The following is a 13,572-nucleotide window of genomic DNA, read 5'->3' as shown; positions in this document are numbered from 1 at the left end:
ATAAATAGAAGATATTCAAGAAGAATGAAACTAACAGTGAACTTGGGTTTGCCAAGAATATTCTTGGTTCTATTGGGTTTTCTAATAATTTTTCACGCATTATTTCTACCCAGTTATATACAACTACAATATCATATCACTTAAATATAAATTTTATACAAAATTATACAATATATCTTTCATATATTTTGTATCTGATTTATACATAGTAAAACTAAATTTTATACAACAAATTATATATTATACAATTTATCTACAACTTGCACACACTATTTCTATCCAGTTAAATGCAACTACAATAACATACAACTTATATACAAATTTTATACAATATGTCTCTTGTATATTTTGTATCTGATTTATACATAGTAAAAACAGATTTCATACAACTAATTATATATTGTATAACTTATCTACAATTTTCATACATTATTTCTGCTCAGTTATATACAACTAATATATCATACAACTTAAATATAATTTTTATACAATGTTGTTCGACTTTCATACAATAGTTATATATATAAACAAAATATAAGTTTTCTATAATTGTTCTACAATTTTACTATAATTTCGTAAATATAATGTATATCATGTCTTCTTCTTCGAGTTTTAATCTGAAATTCAACCAAAATCAAGTCTAATCTTCAACAAAACACCCTCAAAATTGAGATATAAACTCCAAACCATATTCACAATTGTTTGCAATAATACTCAATCCAAACAAATAATGATTTTTCAAAATTCAAATTCGAATTCAAAGCTTCAAAACTTTTTAATGACTGTCAATGGTGGAGTTGTTGTTCTCTTTTCCTTTATTTTATATTACTGAAATTAGGGATTGAGAGATAGAGAAAGACGTAGAGAGAATTTCCAATTTTTTGCAACAACATTCAATTCAAACAAATAATTTTTTTTTTTTGGTGAATTCTCTAAGAAAACACCCAAATCAAATGTAAGAATATCGGCTCCTTTGCCTTTTTAGGGTTGTTCTTTGAAGCTATTTTCTTCTTCATTGAAAATCAAGCTAAGCACAGACGTTAATGGAGGTGATTTTTTGAAGAAGAGAGTAAAAATTTAAAATGCTTATGGAAGAAGAGAGGAAATAGGTGTTAATGGAGGGATTCTGAATTTTACGAAGAGAAAATCGTGGGTGAGTGCAAAATACGTGGGGAGGAGGAATGTGGAGAGAAAAACGTGGGGGGAGTGAAAGATACGTTAGAGTGATTTTAGGACACTAATTATTATCATTAATTTCCTTAAAATGTACATAAATGGTAATTGGGTATATAATATGTAATTATAGTAAAACTTAAGTAGGGAGGGTAATATAGTTTCATATAGTGTATAGGAATGTAAAAATAATGTTGTACGGTGGGCCAGGCTGAGACCGGGACCGGACCGGGCCCGCGATCCTAACGGGCTAAACGGGTCTGGCGGGCCGGTCCTTAATGGTGCAAAAAGCCCGTGGCGGGCCGGGTATGGTAAAAAAGCCCACGGGCCCGGGACCGCTAAGCCCGGGACCGACTGGCGGGCCTGGGCCGGTCTTACCGGGCCTAACGGCTACTTTTTAATTTTTTTTTTTTTTAAAAATAGCAACGGTCAAAAATTAAATTTATAGTCGTTGGGCTGCAATTTTGACCGTTTGAAAGTTTAAAAAATAGTCATTTGTCCCCCAAACTTTATATATTTACACTTTTTCCCAATTCTCAACTATAAATACCCCCTCATTCTTTCATTTTTACTCACCAATTCATCAATCTCTCTCAATCTCTCTACTATAATTGCTTATTTTATTGTTAAAATTTCGTGAAAAATTGTGAAGTTGGTGAATTGAAGTATTCAAGTCTTCAATGATTTTCAATTTTCAAGAAGTTGTTCGGCAATTCGGTAAACGCGTTCCAACTCTTTAATTTTAATATTATAGTTTTGTTAGTTTTATTTAGTATAATTATAATTAATATGGCATTTTCTTTGAAAAATATTTTTGGTGGTAAGGGTAAAGCTAAAATTGGTGAAAGTAGTGGCCAACCTACTACCCTTCCCCCGGCTCCCCGACCTAGACCTAGTAGACGTCCTGCTGCTCCTATTATTCTTGATAGTGATAACCCCTGTTTTTAATTTTCCGATAGTCAATTTTGCCATAATGTTGCACCAGGTCAAAATTTAGATGATGAAACTATGAATGCTCTTTATCCTAATGAAACTATTTTTGAAAATGATGAGGAAAATGAGGATGAAGATGAAATCCAACCGGATTTAGATGATACACCTACTAGTCCTGTTAATAACCCAACTGATGTACCGTCCGACCCACCTGTAGAAACCCCTAGTTTTAATAGACAACCTTCTAAACGCCTAGAAACATCATTAGTTTGGAATTTTTTTACTCAAGTAAGAGAACAAAATAAGGCTAAGTGTAAAATATGTGGGAAATTACTGGCGCATAAATATACCGGAGACCGTAGCGGCACGGGTAGTTTGACTAGGCACGTAAAAACACACCCTAGAGATAAAGCTAGATATTTACAAATGAAAGTGCAGCTAGAGGGAACACATGTAGATTCTGATGTTAACCCTAATACAGGTTCAAATCTAGTTCAACCAGGAATTAACACTGTGACCGGAGGTATTTTATATTACGATCCAAATAAATAATATTTGCGGTATTTATTTACTCATATAAGTAATCAGATTTCTATTACTATTGATATTGGTAGAAGTGGTAATGATTGTGATTATCTAACTATTACAAGTCATTGGATAGATGAGGAGGAATGCAAAAACGCATTATTGCGTATAGAATAATTAATTCATGTCACACAGGTAAGTTTATAGCTAACACTGTTGCAGATATTTGTAGATATTTTTGCTTTAGAGATAAAATAATGGCAATTTCTATGGATAATGCTTCTAGTAACACTAGTGTTATAGGCATACTTACAACAACACTAAATCCCGCATTTAGGAATATATTTCATGTTAGATGCATTTGTCATATTTATCATTTAATTGTCGGTGATGATATGCGAATTTTTAATTTAGAAATTGAAAAGGTTAGAATGGCTCTTAATTGGCTTTTTTATTCAAACCGTAGAAGTAGACTAAGAGAATATTTTAAAAAATGTGATGAATATGGCCTTAGAGAAAGAAAGGTTCCTAAAGCTTGTCCGACTAGATGGAATTATATGTACGAAAGTTTAGTAGTTGCATATGAATATAGAAATCCAATTAATGCAACGTTTAATGCTCGGGTGGGTGGTGAGGATGATGATGAAATACTTACTACTCAAGATTGGACGAATGTTAAAATTCTTATAGATTTTTAGAACATTTTCAAATTGCTACAAATGCATTTTCTGGGCAATATTATCCGACTATTTCAAACTGTTTAGTTTATATTGCAGCACTATGTGATTTGTTTGTTGAATTTTCGGAGGGTGGGGAAATTTATCAACTTGCTATAAATGCAATGAAAGAAAAGTTTAAAAAATATTTTTTCCCTATCACTCCTATTTATGGTGTTGTTGCAATGTGTGTATATATATATATATATATATATATATATATTATATACTATACTAGTATACTATATATACTACAAAACAAGATTTTTCAAAATTCAAAATGAGGGCCCCACCCCCAATGACCACCAACGGCCATATTGCACAAATAGCCATTTTTTTTTCAATTTACAAAACTAACCTTCTCTAACACTATAAATACCCCCTCCCTCTTCTTCATTTCAATACTCAATACTCATTTCTCAATCTAAATTTCTCTCAATCTCTCAATCTCTCAATCTCCAATTTTCAAGACTTCAAGTCTCAATCTTAATTTTCAAGTTACATCATGTCTCGTTCGGAAAGAGTGCGATTATTTATTTTGCACTACTATGAAGTGCTTGAAGAAAATGAAGAAGGCCAAATATTAAAATGCAAGAACTGTGGAAGAGTCTTAAATTTCGTTCAGGGTGTACCACAAGCATTTTAAGGAGGCATATAACGTATTGTTTTGATGGTATTTATCCGCAAATTCGTCTTTAAGATATTTCAACAATTTGTGTTATTTTAAAATTATTAGACGTATTTATGCTTCATGTTGTACTTTCTTATTAATTTATTATGCATGACAATTTAGTTTTACTATTGTTTTGTTATTTTACTTTTTCGTCAAACACTTTAATAATTAGATTTCTACATATATATTACATATATATTATTTATATAGCCATGATATGGTTTACAAGAAATTGCCTTAAACAAAAAAAAAATTAAAAAAAACCCGGAAATAAAAAAGCCCGTTAGGCCCGCTAAGCCCACGAGCCCGGCCCGTTTAGCCCAGGACCATATGGGCTTAGGCCCGTCACGGGCTGGTTCCACCCGTTGAGCCCACGAAGCCCGAGACCGTGAGGCCCGGGACCGCCAGAGTCCAGGCCCGCTAAGCCGGCCCGTTTGGCCCACTTAGGCCCGGCCCAGAATACAACATTATGTAAAAATCTCAATAAAAAATATATATGAAGACACTTAAAGTTGTCACGATTTTTTATTTAAACAGTTCAAATAAACCTTGTTTTGATGCCAATTCAAGATATATTTCGCTGACATAGTTGATGTTACAACGTATAGAATGTTCTTTGGCTTGATGTTCATTACTGTGTGTTGCCAAAAAATAAGTCACAACTAATAGTGTTTTCTAAGTAAAATAAAGTAATTAAGAGATAAAAATGTGTATGAACATACATTTATACATCGAAAATATCATATAACATTAGGGGATAATTAACACGAGCATTTTATATGTGCAACTCACACTATCAATCATGCCAACAAAATGTGTCTGATTGGTATACTTTGGTCCACTACAAATATTCAATCGAAATAAATCTTACTTAAAATATCTAAATGAAAATTAACAAATTTAAGTGTCATTTTATGTATTCAGCCATAAATAAAAGCAGAATAGTTCTTGCATTTCGCTGGCACTAGCCACTAGGTAGCCTTCCATCCACGAATGGTATTGAAATAGTAAGTTTCATCGGATGGTAAATTGCTCGTGTGATAAAGTAACAATATCGTGAAACTTAAAGAAAAAAAAATGATATTACCGACTTTGAACAATAACAAAGTAAAAGTATGTAATTTCTTGTTGATAAAAAAAGAAGTTATTTTTTCTTGTTGCAAAATAAGTAAACACCCAAAAATTGGGATGTCGAGTAATATGCTATTGCCTCCTTCTAAAAAATGACGATGGCTTGAAGTACAATGTAATACAGATAATTTAAACGGTGAATTTGAGCATTTGAATTATTTGAAATAGATTGATTTACGTAAACAGTAATATATTTAATAACCTTTTGTGATTATATTTTTATTTTCACAAACCAGCTTTTGGAACTTGATATTTTTTTCCAATATTTTTTCAAAAATTAATCAAATTCCATAAACAAACAATGTTTCCAAAACTTTTATTTTAAAAAGTAGCCAAAAGATATATCCAAACAGGAACTTAGTAATTTAATCTTATTATTAAAAAAAATGGTAAAAATAAGGTAGGAATATATTGTTGCTAAATAATACTCCATTCGTTTCAATTTAGATGGGGTAGTTTGACTCGATACAAAGTTTAAGAAAAGGAAGAAGACTTTTGAAACTTGTGTTCTTAAAAGTTTGAGAGATAAAAATTTTGTGGAGCCATGATATTTGTGTGGTAATAAAAGCTTTTCATTAAATGTAAAATTGGTAATTTGAAGAGTTTAAAGTTAAATTATTTTTAAATTTAAAAATATATTATTTATTTTGGAACAAATTAAAAAGAAATGTACCTCGTCTAATTTGAAACGGAGGGAGTAACATATTTGGCCAAGTATGCTAAGGCTTAAAGAAAAATGAGTGTGTTTGGATATTCAGGCTATAAGTATGATAATGCACGTTGATTTGGTATAAATCAGTGCTGACAAGTGACAAGTATTCTCTGAGTTTTCTACTCTTTGGACACGTAGTAAATACCGTTTTAGTTACAACTTACAACTCACATCAAACAATTCAAATCAATAGTACCATCATACTTACGGTACAAATCAAATCAGAACCCACGAGGGAAAATGAAACAAATTTTAAGTGTCGAGATATATTGCGTTTTAATATTAAAATAATAATATTAAATTAATAAAAAAATAAAGGGTAAATTTTAGTTAAACGTAATAAACTCCAGATCTATAAACTAATCGGAAAATAATACCCAAAATGAGATAGATGTAATCAATCTTATTGATACTTTTCGTTTTGTCTCCCATGTGGAGGAAACCATTTTACATATTCTCTTGGAGATTGCTTTGTTATTCCTTCTACTACGAAGGTTACAGAGGAGAAGAAAGAGAGAGAGAGAATAGCCCCCCCCCCCTCCTTCAGAAAGTTTTCTCCCATATATATATATAGTTATGGAATCTTTGCTATGTGTTTGGGTTGATACTCTTTCATACTACGTCCGCCTTTATTGTCCCCTGGATATTGTTTTTTGACTTGGAGGGTATTGCAAGTACAGGATTTGGAATAAACCATATCGTCTTTTGCTGCCTCGCCGCTTGAACGGGATGTCGGTTGGATCGACCGTAGCGGTCAGATTTCGACCAATACAGTTAGTCCCTCCGTCTGGCTGGGGTCGTCCCCAGTCGGGCCTAGCTGACGGACTACGATTGTTGCATATCAACGAGAAATATGACTACCTACCCCTTGGGTTTGATCCTTAGGTTTAAGTGAGGTAACGATGCCCTTTCGATATCTTTGGACCTTTGCGGCTGTTTCGGAACCAAAACGTCGTTTGGATTGAAACGTTGTTCGTAGTTGCCGCTATTATGACACACATTCTCAGGGAATTGAAACGTTTCGTTCCCTATCAGATTCAATTGGCGACTCTTAGGTTTCGTGCTTGGGGGATTTATGTCTCTTATAAATAGAAGGAATACATCATTCGATTGGCACACTTCTTTATCCTTTACTTGAAAGAACTTTGCGAATATTCTTTCCTCCTAATACTTTGAATTTTTGATTTTCTCCAGTTAGCCGAAAACTTTCATCTTTCCTTTTTTCTATCCATTTGCTTTACCAAATTGACACAATGGCTGGTGATTCTTCTCGCATTGACCTCCCTATCACAATTCCGGCGCCGGAGAGTGATGTTCTGGCCACCAGAGGAGCAGAAGTGGTAGAGGATGGGGAGGTCCCATCGGACGCCGAGATCTTGCCTCGCCCTGGGAAAGCATGGACTGACTTCTACAGTCCCACCGGGAAGGAGTCAAAACTTATTCACTCTGTTATAAATGAGGAGGGGATCGCAGAATTGAAGACTAGGTGGGGAATTCCTCGTTACTTCGAAATACTGCCGGCGGTAGGGGACGACATAGTCCATTTTGACCGCCCAAGGTTCTGCGTGTTCTACGCCTACCCCTTTCTTGTTGGAAACACACTTCCTCTCCCTCTCCTGGTGGTAGATTTCTGCCGCTTTTACGAGGTATGTCCCGCTCAACTTTCGTCGTACCTGTATAAACTGTTCCTTATGTTACTCAAGTTTATGGAGCTCGCCGGTCGTGAGATCACTTTGGGGCACATGCTCAATATCTTCGCCCCTCAGCTCATTCGTGGCACAATGATTCATATGCGTCATCGAGGGTCGGAGAGTCTGGTGGTGAAGATGGATGACAAGGCTAACCGTCACTTCTACGAGAATTACTTCTATTTACGGACCGAGCACCTTGTGGCGGATCCTACGGGGTTCCCTGAGAAATGGAACTTTGCGCGTAAGTTTCTATACTATTAGTCGGAGAGATGTTCGACCGCTTTCCGTTGTAGTACTAAACCCTGTTATGTTTCTGCAGCTGCGAAACTACCCCCTCTACTTGTTGAAGGTATCCGCGAGTGGGTGAGTGTCATCCTTCCTCATATGGCGGGGGTCCGCACATGGTCGACCTTTTATGAAAAATATGGATGCAAGCCCCTTACAAGTGAGATGTCGTTTTTGTTCACTATTTTCCCTTCTCTTTTTACGTGGTTTCTTATGTGCTATTCATCAATGTCAGGAAGAGTGCGGAGAGCGAGGGCTCCTCCATTAGCTTTTCGCTAGCCTGCATCGTCTGCTTGCCCTGCCGCAGTGTCTACTGCTCGACCTTCGTCGAGGGCTGCTTCAGTTGAGTCTACGGCTGTGGTCATACCTTCAGTTGAGGGCTACTAAGGAGGAGAGGGGCCGTCCAAGAGGCTACGAGTGGAGTTCGAGACAACGCCTCTAACTATAATACATCTAGAAGAAGACTCTCTCTTGACGGGATCTGGGCGGGGGTTGATACAATTCCGCCCCTAGAAACGGAGCCAGCCGTTGTATCTACCCTGTCGATGGAGATTCCTGCCACTATCGTTGATCAGCAACCTGCCGTGATGGGGGGTAAGATTTCTAAGACTGCTGTTGTTGTTTCGGGCGGGCCTTCATCCTCAATACCTGGTCGTGCTTCCTCCCCGGCTGCTGAAAGAGGAAAGGGCATTGTGGTCAATAATTACGAATCCGAGTCGGACCTCGATCTCGATGATGTTAGGATGTTTGAAGAGGGTCTTACCCGCTCAGTAGTTCATGCGGGAGCCCATACCGTATTCTTGAGATCCCATCGGATATTAATCTCTTAAGGGACACGGAGGATCTAGTGCCGCAGTTCGACCTTTTATGTTCCACTATCGAGAATGAGGCTCTTCGGAACGTTCCTGATATCAACTTGATGCATGAAGTGGCCGCTATGGGCCTGAGGGTATGTTCCACCTTTCTTTCATGTTTCTTTTATTTTTCTGGACGATATGGTCTTGACCCATATTTTCGTTTTTCAGACGTACATGTTGGAGATTAAGAGCGCTCGTAAGGCTAACATTCGGACTAAGATTTTCCTGAAGGCATTGGAGAAATATCGGCATTATCGCAATAATTGCTGTGAGATGCACGAGTGACTAAAGGAGAATCCCGGTGCTTGATCCCTTGGCGAGGAATTGGAGAAAAGGGACCAACAATTGATGGAGGCCATTCGCAGAAGTAGCGTGCTCGAGGAGTAACTTTGTGCGAAGGACGAAGAGCTTGAGTTAGGCAAACGGGTTGTCTCAAAGTGTGACTATCTTCAAAGAAATCTAAGGTCAATGTAGTCTGAGATAGATCAGAACCTTATCCAGGTCGAGGCGATGAGCACGGAGTGGATGGGAAAATTGGCTGAGTTGGAGAGAAAGGTTGTCGGGTTGGAGAACATCGAGAGTGCCTGGTCTTCAGCTTCGGCAAAGGCGGCGGCCCTGGAGAACACTATTCGTATCCTCCAATCCGAGAAGGAATCGGAGAGGGCGACAGCCACGTTAATGGAGGCGAGGCTTGATGAATGCATTGGTGAGATCGACCAGGAAGCATCGACCTTGGGAGATCGTGTCGCCGCTCTGGAGGCCGAAAAGGAGCAATTGTTGTCTCAAATTGAGTCTTCCTTCGCCACTGTTCCTCGCCGCTTGCACGAGCTTTGGGTTCATGCTGAAGCCCACCGGGATATATATAAGAGTTTCTAGGAGGCGGTCAATGTTACCGATGTCACATATGAAGGAGCGCGGGCGAAGGCATGAGAGACTTGTGTTAATTGCGGATATGACTCTGCGATGCCGGAAGCTGATGAGGGCGCGGATGACGAGGGAGTACTTCTTGGAGATGGTGGTGAAGAGGGTGGCGATGATGACGTCAAGTGAAAGAATTGTTGTCTTTGTCTGTTTTCTGTATGTTTTTTTTATTTATTGTCGTTGTTTCTCTCTTTTTTTAGACTGTTGGTTCAAGCCATATGTAATATGCGACTGTTTGCGTAGTGACTTTGTATAAAAATGAATTTTTTATTGTTATATGCCATGTGTACTTTTTCTCTGTTTTGCTTTTCATGACTTCGGTGCGAAGTAGATTCTCGGATGATAAGTTCCCTATTCTTTGGGAAATTAGTGCCATTCGGGTTGAATGGGATCTTGATGACGGCTTTCGCTGGGGGACAATATTTTTCGAACATGTGTCGAGATGTTATCCCATCATAGTCTGAATGGTATCGAACTTTTTTTTTATAACGACCTTAGCCGTAAGGATGTTACTTTCGAGCTTATATCGAAGTATTATTCCCGTCGTGAGTCCCAGTCTTTCTTTCCCTTTTTCTTTTCTGATGGCCCTTGGCCTTAGGAATATTTCAAACTTTCTCTTCGGCGATGGCTTTTGGCCTCAAGGGTGTGATCTCGAACATTTGTCAAAGTATTACCTTGTCGTTGTTCGATCGAGGTAGAACTTCTTCTTTTCGGTGAAGGCCCTTGGCCTTAAGGGTGTTATTTCGAACTTTCGTCGAAATATTAACCCGTCGTCGTTCGATCGAGGTCGAACTCATCTCTTTTCGTGAAGGCCCTTGGCTTTAAGGTTGTTATTTCTAACTTTCTTCGAAATATTAACCCATCGTTATTCGATCGAGGTCGAACTCTTCTCTTTGGTGAAGGTTCTTGGCCTTATGGGTGTTATTTCGAACTTTCGTCGAAATATTAACCCGTCGTCGTTCGATCGAGGTCGGAATCTTCTTTTTTGGCGAAGGCCCTAGGCCTTAAGGGTGTTATTTCGAACTTTCGTCAAAATATTGACCCGTCATTGTTCGATTGAGGTAGAAATCATCTCTTTTGGCAAAGGCCACCACCATTAAGGGTGTTATTTCGAACTTTCATCGAAATATTAACCCGTTGTTGTTCGATCGAGGTCGAACTCATATCCTTTGACGAAGGCCCTTGGCCTTAAGAGTGTTATTTCGAACTTTTGTCGAAATATTAACCCGTCGTCATTCGATCGAGGTCGAACTCTTCTTTTTTGGCGAAGGCTCTTGGCCTTAAGGGTGCTATTTCGAATATTCGTCGGAATATTAACCCGTCGTCGTTCGATCGAGGTCGAACTCTTCTTTTTTGGCGAAGGCCCTTGGCCTTAAGTGTGTTATTTCGAGCTTTCATCGAAATATTAACCCATCGTCGTTTGATCGAGGTCGAACTCTTCTTTTTTGGCGAAGGCCTCTGGCCTTAAGGGTGTTATTTCGAACTTTCGTCGAAATATTAACCCGTCGTTGTTTAATCGAGGTCGAACTATTATTTTTTGGTGAAGGCCCTTGGCCTTAAGGGTGTTATTTTGAACTTTCGTCGAAGTATTAACCCGTCGTTGTTCGATCGAGGTCGAACTTTTTTTTTGGTGAAGGCCCTTGGCCTTAAGGGTGTTATTTCGAACTTTCGTTGAAATATTAACCCTTCGTCGTTCAATTGAGGTCGAACTCTTCTTTTTTGGTGAAGGCCCTTGGCCTTAAGGGTGTTATTTCGAACTTTCGTCGAAATATTAACCCGTCGTCGTTCGATCGAGGTCGAACTCTTATTTTTTGGTAAAGGACCTTGGCCTTAAAGGTGTTATTTCAAACTTTTATCAAAATATTAACCCGTCGTCATTCGATCGAGGTCGAACTCATCTCTTTTGGCGAAGGCCCTTGGCCTTAAGGGTGTCATTTCAAACTTTTGTCAAAATATTAACCCGTCGTTGTTTGATCGAGGTCGAAGTCATGTCTTTTGGAGAAGTCCCTTGGCCTTAAGGGTGTTATTTCGAACTTTCGTAGAAATATTAACACATCGTTATTCGATCGAGGTCGAACTTATCTCTTTTGGCGAAGGTCCTTAGCCTTAAGGGTGTTATTTCGAACTTTTGTTGAAATATTAACCCGTCGTTGTTCGATCGAGGTCGAACTCATCTCTTTTGGCGAAGGCCCTTGGCCTTAAGGGTGTTATTTCGAACTTTCGTCGAAATATTAACCCGTCGTTGTTAGATCATGGCCGAACTCATCTCTTTTGGCGAAGGCCCTTGGCCTTAAGGGTGTTATTTCGAAATTTCATCGAAATATTAACCCGTCGTTGTTCGATCGAGGTCAAACTATTCTTATTTTGCGAAGGCCCTTGGTCTTAAGGGTGTTATTTCGAACTTTCATCGAAATATTAACCATGTCGTTGTTCGATCGAGGTCAAACTATTCTTATTTTGCGAAGGCCCTTGGCCTTAAGGGTGTTATTTCGAACTTTCATTGAAATATTAACCCATCGTTGTTCGATCGAGGTCGAACTCATCTCTTTTGGCGAAGTCCCTTGGCCTTAAGGGTGTTATTTTGAACTTTCGTCGAAGTATTAACCCGTTGTTGTTCGATCGAGGTCGAACTCATCTCTTTTGGCGAAGGCCCTTAGCCTTAAAGGTGTTATTTCGAACTTTTGTCGAAATATTAACCCGTCATTGTTTGATCGAGTTCGAACTCATCTCTTTTGGCGAAGGTCCTTGGCCTTAAGGATGTTATTTCGAACTTTCATCGAAATATTAACCCGTCGTCGTTAGATCGAGGCCAGACTCTTCTTTTTTAGCAAAGGCCCTTGGCCTTAAGGGTGTTATTTCAAACTTTCGGCGAAATATTAACCCGTCATCATTCGATCAAGGTCGAACTCATCTTTTTTGTCCAAGGCCCTTGGCCTTAAGGGTGTTAGTTCGAACTTTCGTCGAAATATTAATCCATCGTCGTTCGATCGAGGTCAAACTCTTCTTTTTTGGCGAAGGCCCTTGGCCTTAAGGGTGTTATTTCGAACTTTCGTTGAAATATTTACCCGCCGTCGTTCGATCGAGGTCGAACTCTTGTTTTTTAGTGAAGACCCTTGGACTTAAGGGTGTTTTTTAAAACTTTTGTCGAAATATTAACCCGTCGTCAGTCCTAGTTTTTTGGAGAATCAGGTATCATCTAGAGGAGTCCCAGTTCTGCTCGACCTCTGCGCTTCCTGGGTGAGTCTGAGTTCGCTTGATGTTGTTTGCATTGGAGAGTGTAATGTCGAAGAATATAAAACATTGTTGTTTTGCTCACGCTCGTTTCGTGCATACATTGGAGTTTCCTTGTCTAATCTTTTCGCTTTCCGATCTAGAGATGTCATTGGTGGGCAGGACGATGAATTATACTTTGAACCTGGGGATGTCTCCCTCGTCGAATCGGTCCCTAAGTTCCTGGGAAAACCTTATTGGGGCAACTCCTATGTGAGGGAGAGAGAGTACCGCTTAAGGGGCGTCATTTTCTAGAAATTGGATTGTTAGGTAGGCGATATTTCAGTTGTTTTATAGTAGTTTCCCATTCTCCGATTGAGATGTTTCTTTGCTCGCTCGCTTGCGCGGTGCTTGTGTTCCTGTTTGAGCAAAGGGAAGAAGGTGAGTCGAAATTATATTTTCCTTACCCGATCTGATGAGTCAGCGAATGAGGGTGAATTTATAACGTTGCTCGTTTTGCCTGGCATTTCAATGGTTGATGGGGTGATGATTTCTAAATTCGGTGGCCGTATTCAGCTCTCTTTCCCCTTCCATGTTGTGCTTTTGCCCTACGTGGGTTGGGCTTTTCCTTAGAGCTATTTTCGGTGGGTAATCATCTTTCCGGTTTTTGATCTGGAAGAGACTAGGAAATTTCACTAAGAAATCACTACAGACGGTGCCAAATTGTTTGACCAAAAAATATTGA

This window comes from Nicotiana tabacum, chromosome 6 (assembly GCF_000715075.1).
Source record: "Nicotiana tabacum cultivar K326 chromosome 6, ASM71507v2, whole genome shotgun sequence".
Classification (NCBI taxonomy): domain Eukaryota; kingdom Viridiplantae; phylum Streptophyta; class Magnoliopsida; order Solanales; family Solanaceae; genus Nicotiana; species Nicotiana tabacum.
Note: the sequence above shows the minus strand (reverse complement) of the source record.